We start from the raw sequence: 15,726 nt of genomic DNA, 5'->3' as shown, positions 1-15,726 counted from the left end.
CACCATCACTTCAAATCGTCACTTCACACCATCACTTCAAATCGTCACTTCACACCACCAGTTAACGTCACATCACACCATCACTTCCTGTCATCACTTCATACCTTCACTTCACACCGTCTCTTCACATCGTCACTTCATACCGTCGCATCATACCACAACATCATGCCATCACTTCACACCATCACTTTATATCGTCACTTCACACCATCACTTCAAACCGTCACTTCACACCGTCACTTCACACCATCACTTCACACCGTCACTTCACACCATAAGATCATGCCCTCACTTCACACCGTCACCTACATGCCGTTGACACAATCATACTTCCAGCATTTCTTCACCTTATGAAACTTCGACATTAATCCTCCCATATTTCACAAATATTATAACGTTCGCTCCAGACCTATATTTCCCGACAAGTAACCAAACAAATGAATAGGTTATAACTAGTCATTTGCAGCTTGGTTAGGGAGACGCTGTGTGTGTTCCTGTCCACCTCGTGCAGTCGTGAGAGAATGACGGACAAAACCGATTTGACGGTTATTGAATGATACGAGTGGTGAAGAACGACGCTCATTGTTCTTAAAGAGTTACCTCCCTTGAGCTCTCGTCTTCATATCCCGTCGTTTTTTATGAGAATGTGCATGTGATACACTGTTCAAACCAAGTGTATTAAGTCGATAAAGTAATGTTCACACTTCGGACTAAAGAATGTTTTGCAATGAGCGTTACAGTAGTACAATGAATATTGATACAATTGCATCGTGACCACATTTGGCTAATCTGGGTCAGTTGCAGCACTGGTTGGACGTTTGAGAAACGATTGTTGGTACGATTACACACTGTGAGACATATCACTAACTGTGGCCTCCCTTCATCAACACAGAGCACTGAACCTTTACCACGTGTCATTATTAAAGAACGAATAAACTCAATTTTTGGTCCTCTTTTTACCACTACATATGAAAGCCCGCTGGTTAGTTATAAACGAAACACCACTTCTTTTTTTAAAACAAACTTGTGGTTAATTTATACCAAACGCTTAAAGGTCACATGCAACGTAAAACACAACTTTGTAGATTCTGATACCTTTAGGTATGCACTTACCGAAACAAGTGCATTTCAGTCTCATATATAAAGTTGAAAAAAACGCGATGATAAAAAAGCCCGCGAAATCGGAGTTCAAACGATTCACTAAATTCCCCCCAGTGCTGGGAGGAAAACTGGTTTCAACAGTTGTGCTGCGCTGCGTCCATAACGCATGCGCAATGAATGGGTTCGCGGAGCTTGAAACAGTATGCATGCTCGGAGTATGAGGTCGTGAGCAATAGTCTAATCTTGGTTGTGTACACAAACAAGTAAATAATCTACTCGTTACATAAACAAACTTATTGATTGTAGTAAGCAGCCTCTGTCACAGAGAAAGCTCAAAGTCTGGTTTATTGACACCTATATGTCTGCCTGCCTGTCTGCTAAAGACAATATACAATAGACGATTTCAATCATTGACCACATGCAATTTGAACTTAACCCCTATCAGGCTATACGCCACAAACAAAATGAATTGATTTATGACTCGTGCACCCGCGTCTCTGCCACAATATGTAATTAGGCAGGTGTGATACTTGTACACATGACAAGTTTTTATGTCTGAGGGTTGCAAACAACCTACATCCATTTTTTCGGATGACTGGATTTGACGGAAACTGGTGCAAACGCTTTCAAGTCCTGCTTTGTACTTGGACGAATGACACTTTCCAGTCACGCAGTAGTTCACCATCTCTGCTGAGATGAGTTTTGATTTGATCGAACTCAAATTCAGAGAACGTGTATTTACAAAACCCAACGTCTCTACATGTATATACATTCTCTAGGGATAACAACTTATTCCAGTGTAAATGATTTTGTTTGACAACAGTATATGAATCCATACTGAAACGATGCATCAAGTACAATAAAAGAAGTTGTTATCCACAAAGAATCGTACTTTCTTGTGACTAGCCATACTTATAAAAGGCCCGTCAAATAGATCATCTTTCTGTACGCACAATGAGCCCTCAGCGTATCAGCAAATGAACCAGCCAATCGGACGTCGTTACCCTTGAGTGCATAGCCACCCGCTATGACTGGGTTCGGTCTCCCGAGGGCTTCGTTTCGAGGGAAGTAAGCCCAAGTACAAAATATTGCACTTTTGAATCGCGATTGTTCGCTTATAATTTGTGTTTATTTGTTTTTAACAAGCAGCATTGTATATTAGATGTCATGAATAAGTGATAATTGTGTTTTAATTATGTTTGATTTTTTGGTTGCATGTGACCTTTAAAAGTTGCTAAAACGCCGTCTGCTTCTCGCTCTCGCCCGCAAACGAAACCACGGACAGGTTACGTAAATCTGTCGCCAGAGCCCTGCAGTGACGTCATAGAAGGAACGATTTTCAGTTAGTTGTATAGAAAATGTGTAGGAAGCTCGTCATTTTGCTGATTTCTCGACGTCGCCAAAGAAATGCCGAATTGTTGTGTTGTCGTCAGTTTCTCCTTGGGGTCGGTTGATGGTGTCACTATGCACAGATTTCTTCCTCGGAAGCGAGGTTGTAGTCGAAGTGACAATATTATCGTAAGTAAATTGTTATGTTATAAGCACTGTCATGTAAAATTCTAATGTCCATCCATAAAAAAACATATTTTACTACCAGTAGAAAGTAATTTTGATTTTGTAAGTCGGTGAAAACAAACTTAAATAGCATTCGTCCTCAGACAGGGCGCCGCCATTTTTTAAAATCGTGAAGTCATGGACTGAAGTCCATTTGAATTAATGAGATTATGGTTTGTTTTCATGAAGTTAGAAAATCAAACCTACTTTCTATTAGTAGTTAAATATGTATCTTAATAATGACCAAAAGGAGTTTGCATGACACAACCTGTAACATAACATAAGCGAGGTCGGGGTCGAAGTGAAAATACTGCACGATAAATTTCTACACTTGCTAAATTTACTTGGTTTGCAAACGTTCACTCACCAGTATGTAGACACTTGTCAACATGCGTCTTTATATTTGGTCTCACAATCCTAATTACTTTATAACCATACTTGTATACATTTTGAAACTTCATAAAAAGAAGCGATTTGCGAATGTATATCAGGAATGTAACATGTAGACATTTCATAGTTTTCCTATATGAATCATAATTGGCACGCACGCCCTAGTGTATGTCGTCTGCATCATTACACTTCACGACGAAAACAATGATTCTGTTGAAAGCTACGACAACTTATTAAAAACAAAAATGCAAATATTAAAATTAAAGTTATAGGAGCAATGTCAGGCTATTACCTTCTTCGAGGAATGTATCCATCAATATCCACAAAAAACAAGTGATATATAATTCATCTGCAGATTTCCCAAGTAATGTGTCATTTAACAGTCTAATATACCAAAACGTGATGTATCGTTTCAGGTTTTTCATACTGATGTATAGTTTCATTGGTTACCCAAGATAGCAAACCTGGCAACTAATTGCATAATGTGCGTCATTCTTTTTAAAAAGTTATTTAGTTAGCCAATAATGAGCAATCAATCAATGTATTGGCGGTTAATCCTAAAGAAGGGTGTGGTTTTATATTGACACAGACACGACAGAGTGTATTCAGTGTAGATTAGTAAATGTACATACATAAACACTGCCTTTTGACAAATCCCCCATTTAAATCCCCATAAAAGTAATTAATCAATCAGCGTGTTATCGGTTAATCTTTTCATCGATCCAGACAAAAGAAATGCCAAATGGGGGCCTTTGTCGGGTGATCTAAGTGGTACACTAACTATACCTGTTATAAATTCATTAACTGAGCATCAAGTGAATGATGACTAATAACGTGTAGGTTTATACCACCTAACACGGATTACAACCTAGCGACACCAAGTGATTTTGACAGAATCGTCCATGAAAACAAAGGTTATAACTCGAAAACTAGACAAAGCAGGTAACAAAACTAAATGATAGTAGATTGTGAGAACATATGGCTTTCATTTTTCACAACAGCTTTTGCGATTTCAGGTTTGTACAAAATAGTTTAACCCCTGAAACGTAGATGAATACTGCACAGACCCTCATTTCTATACCCACTATTACGTCACGGAGACGCTCCGCTCTGATTGGTTGAAATTTCGTCTGTTCCATTGTTATTCTAAGTCGCACATAGGAAAACGAAACTATATGAAGAAGTTCTGTGTATAACTGAGGCCAGACCAGACAATCAAAAACTGACATCATGATCAACAGCATACACAAATAGTTACATACAGTCAAGAAAAAGGTTGATACTAATCATTTCTTTGAACAGCGCACAGAGCATACTGTTGTGTGAATAGATGCGCCATAGAAATGCACATTAGAAATGCACAATAGAATTGCACATTAGAAATGCACATTAGAAATGCACATTAGAAATGCTAAAGATGTCCCCGGTCAGTTACGTGGAATCTTTCCACAAGAATCGATTTGAACTAATTCAGTTTGGATAAAGCTTGGTTTATATATTAGTTTAAACAAAAGTCCGACTGGTGGCATGTCAGCTGTTGACGACCTTCATGTGTTTATGTTCGGAGTACATTTCAAATATGAATACAATTACGCAGAAAACGTCACCTTATTTCCTTAATGACGGAGATACATATCTTCAGCTGGCGTTGTGAAGCGTGGATGTCCACTTGTTGGTCTGTTAACGCTGTTCCAGTCTGTATTGGCGCTGAATGAGTGTCCAAACCGTGATACGGTGTCATCCGAGGGCGTTGACAACAACATTGTATACCGACCCAATCCGCACCATCCCAATGGCTCTTTCGCCCTCTTCAGCTGTGAATCGTGGCATATTTCTCGTACTTGTGTATCATGACATGCCTTTTGGTGTCTCTTTGTACCCTGTAGAATCATTTGACACGTGAAATAGATGCAAATGCTGCTTCAATATTGCTACGTTTGGCGATTGATATTGCTATATGTAAAAAGAAAAACTTAGATAGTCTATACACTTTTTCACAATATCAATGACACGTTTTACTTGTTTTCACTGATGCAAATCAGCAGAAAATGTTTTAATAGGAATGATTCTTTTACAAGTCACTCTACAACAGCTGTTTCTTGTTTTCATAGTTGGAAATTGGTGACGTTAAGTGGCTTATCTCTGTCTCAAAGCAGAATTTTATTTCATCCTTTCTTTTGAACATTTAAGTCATTGTAATTGGTTTATTTCGGCATGGTCGAAAATAGGACAATTTACCTGTTCTGAATTAGATAAAGAGGAATTTCACATAAATATGAACGCATCTGATAATTCTTTCCGTGATTTGCTTAAAGCTGTGTTGATAAGCGTTCATATATTCTCATACGTTTTAAGATATCTTTCATAGTTTTCCAGTAATTAATAGGTGGGTAACCTTTCTTTCGGCGTTTAGTGTATGTTGTTCTTCTATTCAAATGAACAATTATTGTTAATTTGAATTTGAATTTGAATCTGAATTTAATTATCCACGGATATGTTTCAGGAGGACTATTTCCTGTAATGACCAACTGTCGGTGAAGCATCTTAAGACGAATTGAGGGTCCGTTCCACTAATGGTCAGACAAGCTGTTCACTACCTTCCACTGTTTATGATGTAAACTGGCCAATTGTGTCATCTCTGATCATTTGATCACGGCTTCCTCCTGTTGGTACAGTCGGTCTGACACCTGAGAAGCAAGAAAAAAATATAACTATATTTCACAAGTTTGCACGACTGAGAAAACAACTTCAGCTAGAAGCGTGTGTAATATCCCTATCAGCCAGCAGCTTATCGTCATCACCAAGAGTCCCAATATCACGTGGTTCCAGCCACGCAGTGACGGGGAAATCAGAACAACTGGTCTCGCGTGTCTGGACATTTCCGCAACGACAATATCGAGAATATGACTGTCCCTTAATAGTCGCCATGGTCTTGCTCTTTGCTCAGATCTGAATCAAACATAGTTTCATATGACGAACACTGTAATTGGATGACACAATAATCAGTGATTGTTAATGTTAACGACAATGCATCTGTTTATTCCTATGTTATGACACAGTTATCAATGATTGTTAATGTTAACGACAATACATCTGTTTATTCCTATGTTATGACACAATTATCAATGATTGTTAATGTTAACGACAATACATCTGTTTATTCCTATGTTATGACACAATTATCAATGATTGTTAATGTTAACGACAATACATCTGTTTATTCCTATGTTATGACCTTGTAGCCAGTAGATGTAAAACGTTTTATAAGATTATTTATAGCGCACCTTTTCCAGGATAGATATCCTGCTCAAAGCACATAATCTGACCAGTATGACCCTGAATAACCCAAGCTGCCTGCTAGGTGCTAGAAGGATAGCAGTCTCAAGATTTATTTCACCGGTTACCCTTTTTCTGCTGGGTGAACAGAGCTAGTTTTGAACAAACTCACTTACCTAAAGTGGTGACCATATGTACCACATGTGCTTCCCTGTGGGGCAAGACTGATGTCCTAGAAACTCTTATGGGTCATGTTTGCCTCTCGGGGTCAACCATCTTAGGACTCTCCCCCAACGTTGCTTATAGTCTGTTTGAAGTGAAAACGTAAAAGGCAAGTTTACTTGAAAAATAAAGGAAAACAAATAAAGTGAAATTAAGAGTGCGAATGCACACATTTTACCCTGAGAAAGGGAGCATGGGTACCATGCACATTGAATGAAAACACGGGAACTAGTAGGGTTGGTCTATGTGAACACATTAGTGAATATTTGCAGTTCTCGTGCGGCCAGGAACGTACAAATGAGTGTTATAAGTTTTAGTGGCGCCCCTTGGCCCAAGCGGACATCAGAACATTCATCCTTGTGTTAAGAGATCCAGTCAAGTTTCGTGAATCATTCCTGCTCCCAAATTATCTATCGATCTATCTATCTATCTATATAAGAATTATATATATATGTATATATAAGAATATATATATAAGAATATATATATATTCTGTTAACACGATTTTGGAATGGACACCTCACTTGGTTTCTCTAAAGAGCTTAGGAGCTTTAGTTCAAATGTACGGCGAAGCCTTGAGAAACTGGTCTAGATTTCACTGTTGGTCGATTGATGCATGAGTTAGACTCATCGTAATGACGACTTCTTTCAATAATGCATTATTTACATTATTGATGTTTTGTACGTTTGTTTTACTTCAAATCAAGACACAATGTATCTATAATGACACATGAGGTATTCATAACAAGGCTTAACTAAACGATTCTTTATTCAACTGTAACTTGAACTCTTGATTAGGACATTCCCCACAAAGAAATGTTGCTGAAGCTAAATGTCCTTCAGACCGTCAACGACATTGTCCTATGTGTCAACCGAACACCAGGTGTTGAGGAAATGGGTGGCCATTACATCCTAGACTGATTGGGGTTATGAAGGGCTTGCTGTAATGAGGAGGAAGGTCTGGTGAGAGGTAGTTTACTATTTACACGGTAGTTTACACGGTTATATTATATATATATATTATCTCTTCGAATCACCATTATTACCTAGTAAACTACCAGTTTAAATGAATAAAGGTGTATCAATGGCAGTCTATTTAATTCAAAATGTTCATGTATTAAGTATTTAAGTATCTGTATATATATATATATATATATATATATATATATATATATATATATATATATATGTATGTATGTATGTATGTATGTATGTATGTATGTATGTATGTATGTATGTATGTATGTATGTATGTATGTATGTATGTGTGTGTGTGTATATATATATATATATATATATATATATATATATATATATATATATATATATATATATATATATATATATATATATATGTGGATCTCCTACATGTTTTAGTGGTGTATGTGAAGAATTATTTATACATAAAAACAAGTAGTTTCATATATATATATATATATATATATATATATATATATATATATATATATATATATATATATATATATATATATATATATATATATATATGAAACTATATATATATATAGGAAACTATATATATATATAGGAAACTACTTGTTTTTATGTATAAATAATTCTTCACATACACCACTAAAACATATATTTATGTATAAATATATATATATATATATATATATATATATATATATATATATATATATATATATATATATATATATATATATATATATATATGAAACTATATATATATATATATATATATATATATATATATATATATATATATATATATATATATATATATATATATATATATGAAACTATATATATATATATAGGAAACTACTTGTTTTTATGTATAAATAATTCTTCACATACACCACTAAAACATGTAGGAGATCCACATACACACACACGGGTATATCTATCTATCTATCTATCTATCTATCTATCTATCTATGTGTGTGTGTATATATATCTCTCTCTCTATCTATCTATGTGTGTGTGTGTGTATATATATATAAATAACCTTTGATTCACTAATACATGTAACTATATATATAGTTTTAAATAACCTTTGATTCACTAATACATGTAACTATATATAATCAAAGGTTATACTAATACCGTATTAATATGTCACGGTTATATTATTTAGAACAATATCATGTTTTGTATTTGAACTGATTAATATTTGAGGTATTTTGAAGTTCAATGTCGAATGGATAGCCCTTAACACTCAATCAATATGTGGAGAGCTCACGCGTAAATATAATTGCGTTTCTCTTTCATACTTTTCACTCCTAAAATGTTTTATAAACGTATACGAACGTTTGTAATCAATAACAATACGATTAAATGAAATGGTGAGTGAGTGAGTGAGTTTGGTTTTACACTGCTTTTAGCAATATTCCAGCGATATCACGGTTGGGGGACACCAGAAAATGGGCCTCACACATTGTACCCATGTGGGGAGTCGAACCAAGGTCTTTGGCGTGGCGAGCGAACGCTTTAACCACGAGGCTACCCCACTGCCCCTTAAATGAAATAAATAAGGATATTATTTTCAGATACTTAAATACTTAATACATGAACATTTTGAATTAAATAGACTGCCATTGATACACCTTTATTTATTTAAACTGGTAGTGTACACTTTCCACTTGTCTAATCGATCTTACCATACTAGGTACATTCTCCAAAAGAAATAGTGCAGTTGGTTTCTTCCTCGGTATACTGGTATTAATCAACGAGACAAATACTGCTTTTGAAATAACACAAACTCCACTCGATGTTTCCATAGATACGAACATGGGCAATACGGTCCATCACACGAGAGAGCATCTGGGATTCGAGCCCGCACCCTCAGAGTCAGGCACCTAATCGCCAGCACATAAAGTCAGCCGTCTAACCCGCTCAGCCACCGCGACTTTCACAAAAAATGAAAGTCGGACGGTTGACTTTGTGTGCTGGCGATTAGGGTCCGGGATTCGAACCCGAAACCTCAGAGTCAGGCACCTAATTGCCAGCACACAAAGTCAGCCGCCTAGCCCGCTAAGCCACCGCGACTTCCAGTAAAAATGAAAATCGGACGACTGACATTGTGTGCATGCGATTAGGTGGTGGCCTCTGAGGGTGCGGGTTCGAATCCCGGATGGGATTCAACCAAACCAGTACTAGAATTTGTACTTTACTAAGAAAGTAAAATCCCACCTTTTGGAAAATGTGTGTTAAAGCACACTGCAAAACCGACATAATGACTGTAACAATAAACAGTGATGTAGTGATGACCACTGCACACAGTTCCTATGATGCGGGAAGGTCAAGAACATTGCACGCAACGGTCGGTAGGCGTAAAGTGGTGTTGTCTTTGTGAATCAGCTCACACCATGACCCAATGATGTGACTGCCGATCACTGTCAACATTCACTTGCGTAGGTGAATAACCCGCAGATATCGATCCTTTTGGGGTATTTGGACTCTGGGACGTCTTCTTCTGGGCCGAGCACATATCTGGTCTGTCATATTGAAACTGTCGGTTAAACGGCCAAAATTACGGTTTGCATTGTTCAACCCAGTGTCTTTGCAATATGGCTGTTGGAAGCACCTATTTTCTTACATTCCTGTGGCTCGTTCTCACCAGCATCAGTCTTGGCATTTTCTTGTGTGTGTGTGTTTTTTTTTTCCAGGAAGGTTTTTGTCGGGTGATTGTTCAGCCATCACGACAAATATGTTTAATACCTTCTGTATGAAAAGTGCTCGTGTGTGGGACAATAGTGACATTTTTGGGACAATTCGTGCAAAACATGTGCAAATGGTTTTGGTTGCATTTTGACAAATGAAACATGGCGGCTGATTCTATACAGTCAGCGTTCTTGAATAATCTTACTAATTTTACGCTAATTTGGGACTGCAGCAACAATTACACCTGTGTATTTTCTTTTGTGCCTCTGTGTATTAAGAAATACGAGAAAAACACCTTCCTTACTTTTTTCTACAAACAACCGTCGAGACATAAATTATGCATTATGCTGCTTCGCACAGAAAATATGGACTTTTTGTTTAAGGTAGTCCTTGGTTTGAGAGAAAAAATGTAAATTTTTAATGGATTTGTATTGATTTATAGATGTTCCTATAACGCTCGTATTTACAGACTGTACATAAATTTACTTTTCTGATTTTACACATGTACTATTGGTCCCAGGACCACTTAATGTACAATCTGTCTCTCTGTCTTTATATTCAACAACAAGACAAATGCAGTTGAGATTTACTTTTGAAATAACACAAACTCTACTTCATGTTTCAATAGATAAGAACGTGTTTCAGCATTTTGTCAGATGTTTAAGACTATCACCATTGCCGTCTATCATACCGCACGACACTGCTATATCAAGAGGGTGATAGGGTAATGCAGGATACGACATGACTATGCGCCAGCACGAAAGGAATCTATCGTTTAGTTTTTGGAGGCCTTACCAACCTTAACTAGAACAGGATTAGAGTAGATCATTTACGTTTATTAAAAATATTCCGGAACAACCAGAACTAGCATTTGATCTAAACTAAGCAAATTTTAGTGAGTTCTAGTTGACAGAATTCCCAGCTTCTGAATGCTTCAAGAAAGATAACAATGTAAAATTAAAATGTTGGTCTACAGTATGCTATTTCAACCTTGTACCTAAATGTTAAAGTTGAACCCGTGACATTATTTATTAACTCATGTCATAATCGATGTTCTGAGAGTAGGTGAAATGACGACAATGTACTGCTATATGTGCCGAGCTTGGCAGTGTTTTGGAGCGTCATCGTCATGAGCAGTTATCCATTGCTTGTCTCTCTGCTTGCCGTCATTTCTATAACCTTCGTACGATGTAACTTTCTGAGCTTCATGGAGGACAGTATAGGACGAGCTGTTGGCATCGAGTTCACTAACTTCCAAGTTCTCAGTCACATGTTATGTGCCGCGGAGTGCATTAAAAGAAAGCGGTGCAAGTTTTTCGGTCACAAAGGAAATAAATGTGGCTTTAAAAACAAAGCCATTTTGTCTCGAATAAGCACGTGTTTCGAGCTTAGAGAGTTCGTCTCCATGGTTCCAAAGGTAACATATGATCTACAATCTTATCACATCTTATCGCCAGTCTACAGTTACAGTAACTGACCAGATATGAGTCATCATTATTGAAACATCCATCCACTTACATGTTAATTATCTGTTTTAAGAATAATTTTCATCAATTGAGTAGAAGTTATTTTATTCTGAAACATCTTGGACATCATCTTTATCTACATAAATTTCTGTCCGCTGATTAGTTAAGCACAATGACACCTGACTAAGCACCATATGCAAGTACAATTTTTATTCTATCCCATAGCCAGCAATGTTAAACCTGACTGATATATCTAATGTGTGTTGTTTAAATAGTTGCAGGTTTCCTACTAATCAACGGAAATTTGAATGTATGTATGTAGCTGAGGTGATTTCCCAGCTAGCAGATAAATATTGAAAGCAATTCGACCGAAACCTTTTGAAAACTTAGAGAACAGTATCGCCCTAATCGTTTTTATAACCAACCGTTGAGAGAAAAAATCTGTATGCTTCTCCGCACAGAAGATATGGATGTATTTTTTAAGGCTGCTCTTGTGCTGTACCACATACTTAGGTTAAGAGAAAGTAATGTAAATTACAAATGAGTGTCTATGGATTTATCATTTAGCATACGTACTTACAGGTAGCGCATATATGTATTGTTAGGATTTTCACATATATACTATTGGCCTTAGGACCACATATACAACTAAACAGTCTGTCTGTCTGTCATGAAACAATATTCTTGCAAGAGTTAATTAACATGCAGGTGTATGGGAATCTCACTAATGATGTATAACTTGTGACCAACTAATATTTTTTATCAACTTTCGTTATCGCCTATCCATGGATCTGTTACTGTCGTAATTTATCAATACCTAACAACGTTTTTAATATTTTCATGTGTTCTATATTACCATTCTTTTTTTTTTCGCAACGAAAATTTTGTTAAAAAAACTAAGAGGTGAGTTCATTCGTTAATAAGTGACTGATACATACAGGGAGAAATGAGATTCAAGCATAAAATAATGTTATTAAGTGTCATAGAAATATACTGACGTACAAAAGGGAGTATACACTTGGATCAACCTGCACACAAAATTATAGTTCCACAAATATTGTAAATTCTTAAGATCGTGATTTAATGTTTAGGGTATAAATGCCATCCACTTGCACATGAGGACTGATCATTTAGGCTACAGTCGAAATTTACAATTGCTGCAGACCAAGCTCGAAGTAGTCCGTGAATTATGAAATGTTAGGTCAGGACTAAATGCTTATACCACATGCACTAACATATAAGATTTAGCGTAAGAAACATAGCTAAAGAATCACATAACCATCGAGTCCAAAGTGGCATTTCCATCCGAATCCATGTTGGAAAAAAGTATCAAACAACACACGAAAAGAAAAGCAAGGCTTTTGGATGCCTGTTTCGTTGTGAATAAAATGACGGTTCGGAGCGTATGACTTCTCCTTCATGTGACAACACACTTCCATAATAAGTGATTTGCTATCGCCTTGGCCTTTCGTATCACTTTAAAACAGTTAATCTTAGCAAATGTACTGGACGAAAGTGGTTTCCACTGGCATATTAATTGTCTGGTGAGTTTGCCTTGCCAAATGTATTATTGTTGCAGAATCCTTAATTCATTTCGGATTATATTCGTGTCAGTGATTTGGTCTCTGTTTATCACTAAAACTCGTACAAGATTCTTTAAAATTTCTCCTACGAACATCTACAACTGAGTCAGAGGGAAGATGGCGGTTTTATAATATAATATGCATTTATAATCTACGCAAGTATTCATCAAACAACTGAATACACATGTTGAAACATTTTAAAACTGGGTAGATGCCTTAAGAACAACAAAATACTAGTACACTCACACACTCCACACTCCACACTCCACACTCCACACCCCACACCCCACACCCCACACCCCACACCCCACACCCCACACTCCACACCCCACACCCCTCACTCAACACCCCACCCCCTTTGACACTTCGTTGATCCGCCTATAAACGTCTAGCGTGTATATGGGTGTACTTTCTTTAGGTCAGATTATTTTTTTCTGACTTCAGTATTGTCCTTCCTCTCAAGTTTATTCTTTCCAGTATTTTGTGAAACATCTGTAAGGAAACCAACTAACACGATGTCAGTTATACTCTTTCCAGGCTTTGGCAGGTGCGTGCGCATATCACAACTGTAGCCTGACTGAGACCTGTGAAGCCGTGGCAGAGGGCGGTTACACCTGCAAAGAAGGTATGTTTGTGGCAATGCTAACATATTTCTTAGGAACCGTTCATAATTTATGGCTTAAAGGATGATGATTGACCCATCCCCTAAAATTAACACGCACACGCACACGCACACGCACACACACGCACACACGCTCTCTCTCTCTCTCTCTCTCTCTCTCACACACACACACACACACACACCATTGTCAAATGAAGAAACATACGTATGGAAAATTATTGTGTACAAAACTGATGGCCCCACCACCTCCGTACATGAATACAAAATTGATTACCTTTCCAAAACACACACACCCTGCAATCTTCATCACCACACAACCCACCCACACTCCACACCCCGTCCCTCTTCAGCCATAAATTATGAATAGTCCCTTAAAGGAATATTCGATGTTAGGGATACATCCACTTAGTCACCGCTTACGACAGGCAAGAGTTACTGGAGATTCTAACCCGGGTCTTAATGGGACCATTTTATCTGAAGAACAAATAGATATCAAATGAACCCGTATATTTATGTATAAATCTACATATTCGGTACCACATTGTGTTAATAAAACATGGTTCAGTTGATGTTATTAAAACATCACTGATGTTATTAAAACAAGGTTCAGTTAATTATGTGTAGGGCTATGTATATTGATTCGTTTTACGATGAACAAGTACAAACATTAGTTCTGAAACCACATGTTTAAGCGTCATTCCAAATTATAAGGATAAGGTATTTTCAAACCTTCCTCCATAAACTGATATCAATAAAGAAAATAAATCAATTATTTAGACCCTAATCAAAGCCTACACACGTACATTTAGCATTGGGCGTCAGCATTTGTAATGGTGAGACTTGATACCTTACACGAAATGGGTGGAAGCAGTCCTTTGTAACTGTAAGTCTAATGAAGCAATGACGATACAGTTATTATCTCCCTTGATTAGTTCAAGTCACCTTCAGGTAATACATACAGTTTTAGTAACATCACAGAGAGAACTGACTGTTCAGTGACCTGTTTATACCCAATTATCAGAATTGTAATGATGGAAATACTGCAAGCTACAATAAACAAACCTTTCATCTTGGAAAGAAAACGTGATATATTTGTCATTTTCATCACTTTTCATTTCGATAACATTCAGGCTTTCATTGCTGAACTCAATATTTTTATGTTTGTTATGTAACAAAGGTCAGTAAAATGCAATTATGCATCTGTTGTAGCCTACAGTGTGAAATTTAAAATGAGATCTACGTTATAGCCCCCGTGTTCCTATTTGCGTCAAAACAGATGTAGATTCTACGTCTTGACGGGAACTGCAATGGGATGCAGTTTGCTTAAACACTGTGTTTGCTTAAACACTCGAAGAAGCTTATTTGCTACTGTCAACTTTGGGGAGAGCTTCAATACAACATTTCACATTGTCACCATTTAACTCTTTTCATTCGCTCCTTATTACTGAATGTTGTGGTGGGTGTGGGTGTGCGCGTGTGTGTGTTTTGCACAATCACAGCCTTCGACAAATCGAGACAATAACGAGTTATTTTGATAGATATGAACCCAGCCTAACAGGTTCGACAGGATGTAATGACAGGCGCGCCACGCTATTTAAACGTGAGAGAGGCAAGCCACCTTTTTAGTTTCAAACATGCACTTTAGTCGCTGCACCGACCGTCGCTACGGGGCAATAACCAGAGAGAACGGGTGCATCCCGCCGGAAGAGTCATAGAATTGCATCATGCATCATATGTGGTTAGGTTCTGTAATGCGAATAGGCGCACAAGGTTGTATCACGCTATTCAGAATGCTACACAGATGTAGATGCAGCCCCAGGTGGGTTTACTGATGTGGATCACACCGGTCGGAAAATAGCGGAGT

The sequence above is a fragment of the Haliotis asinina genome, chromosome 3 (assembly GCF_037392515.1).
Source record: "Haliotis asinina isolate JCU_RB_2024 chromosome 3, JCU_Hal_asi_v2, whole genome shotgun sequence".
In the NCBI taxonomy this organism is placed as follows: domain Eukaryota; kingdom Metazoa; phylum Mollusca; class Gastropoda; order Lepetellida; family Haliotidae; genus Haliotis; species Haliotis asinina.
This window is presented reverse-complemented; position numbering follows the sequence as displayed.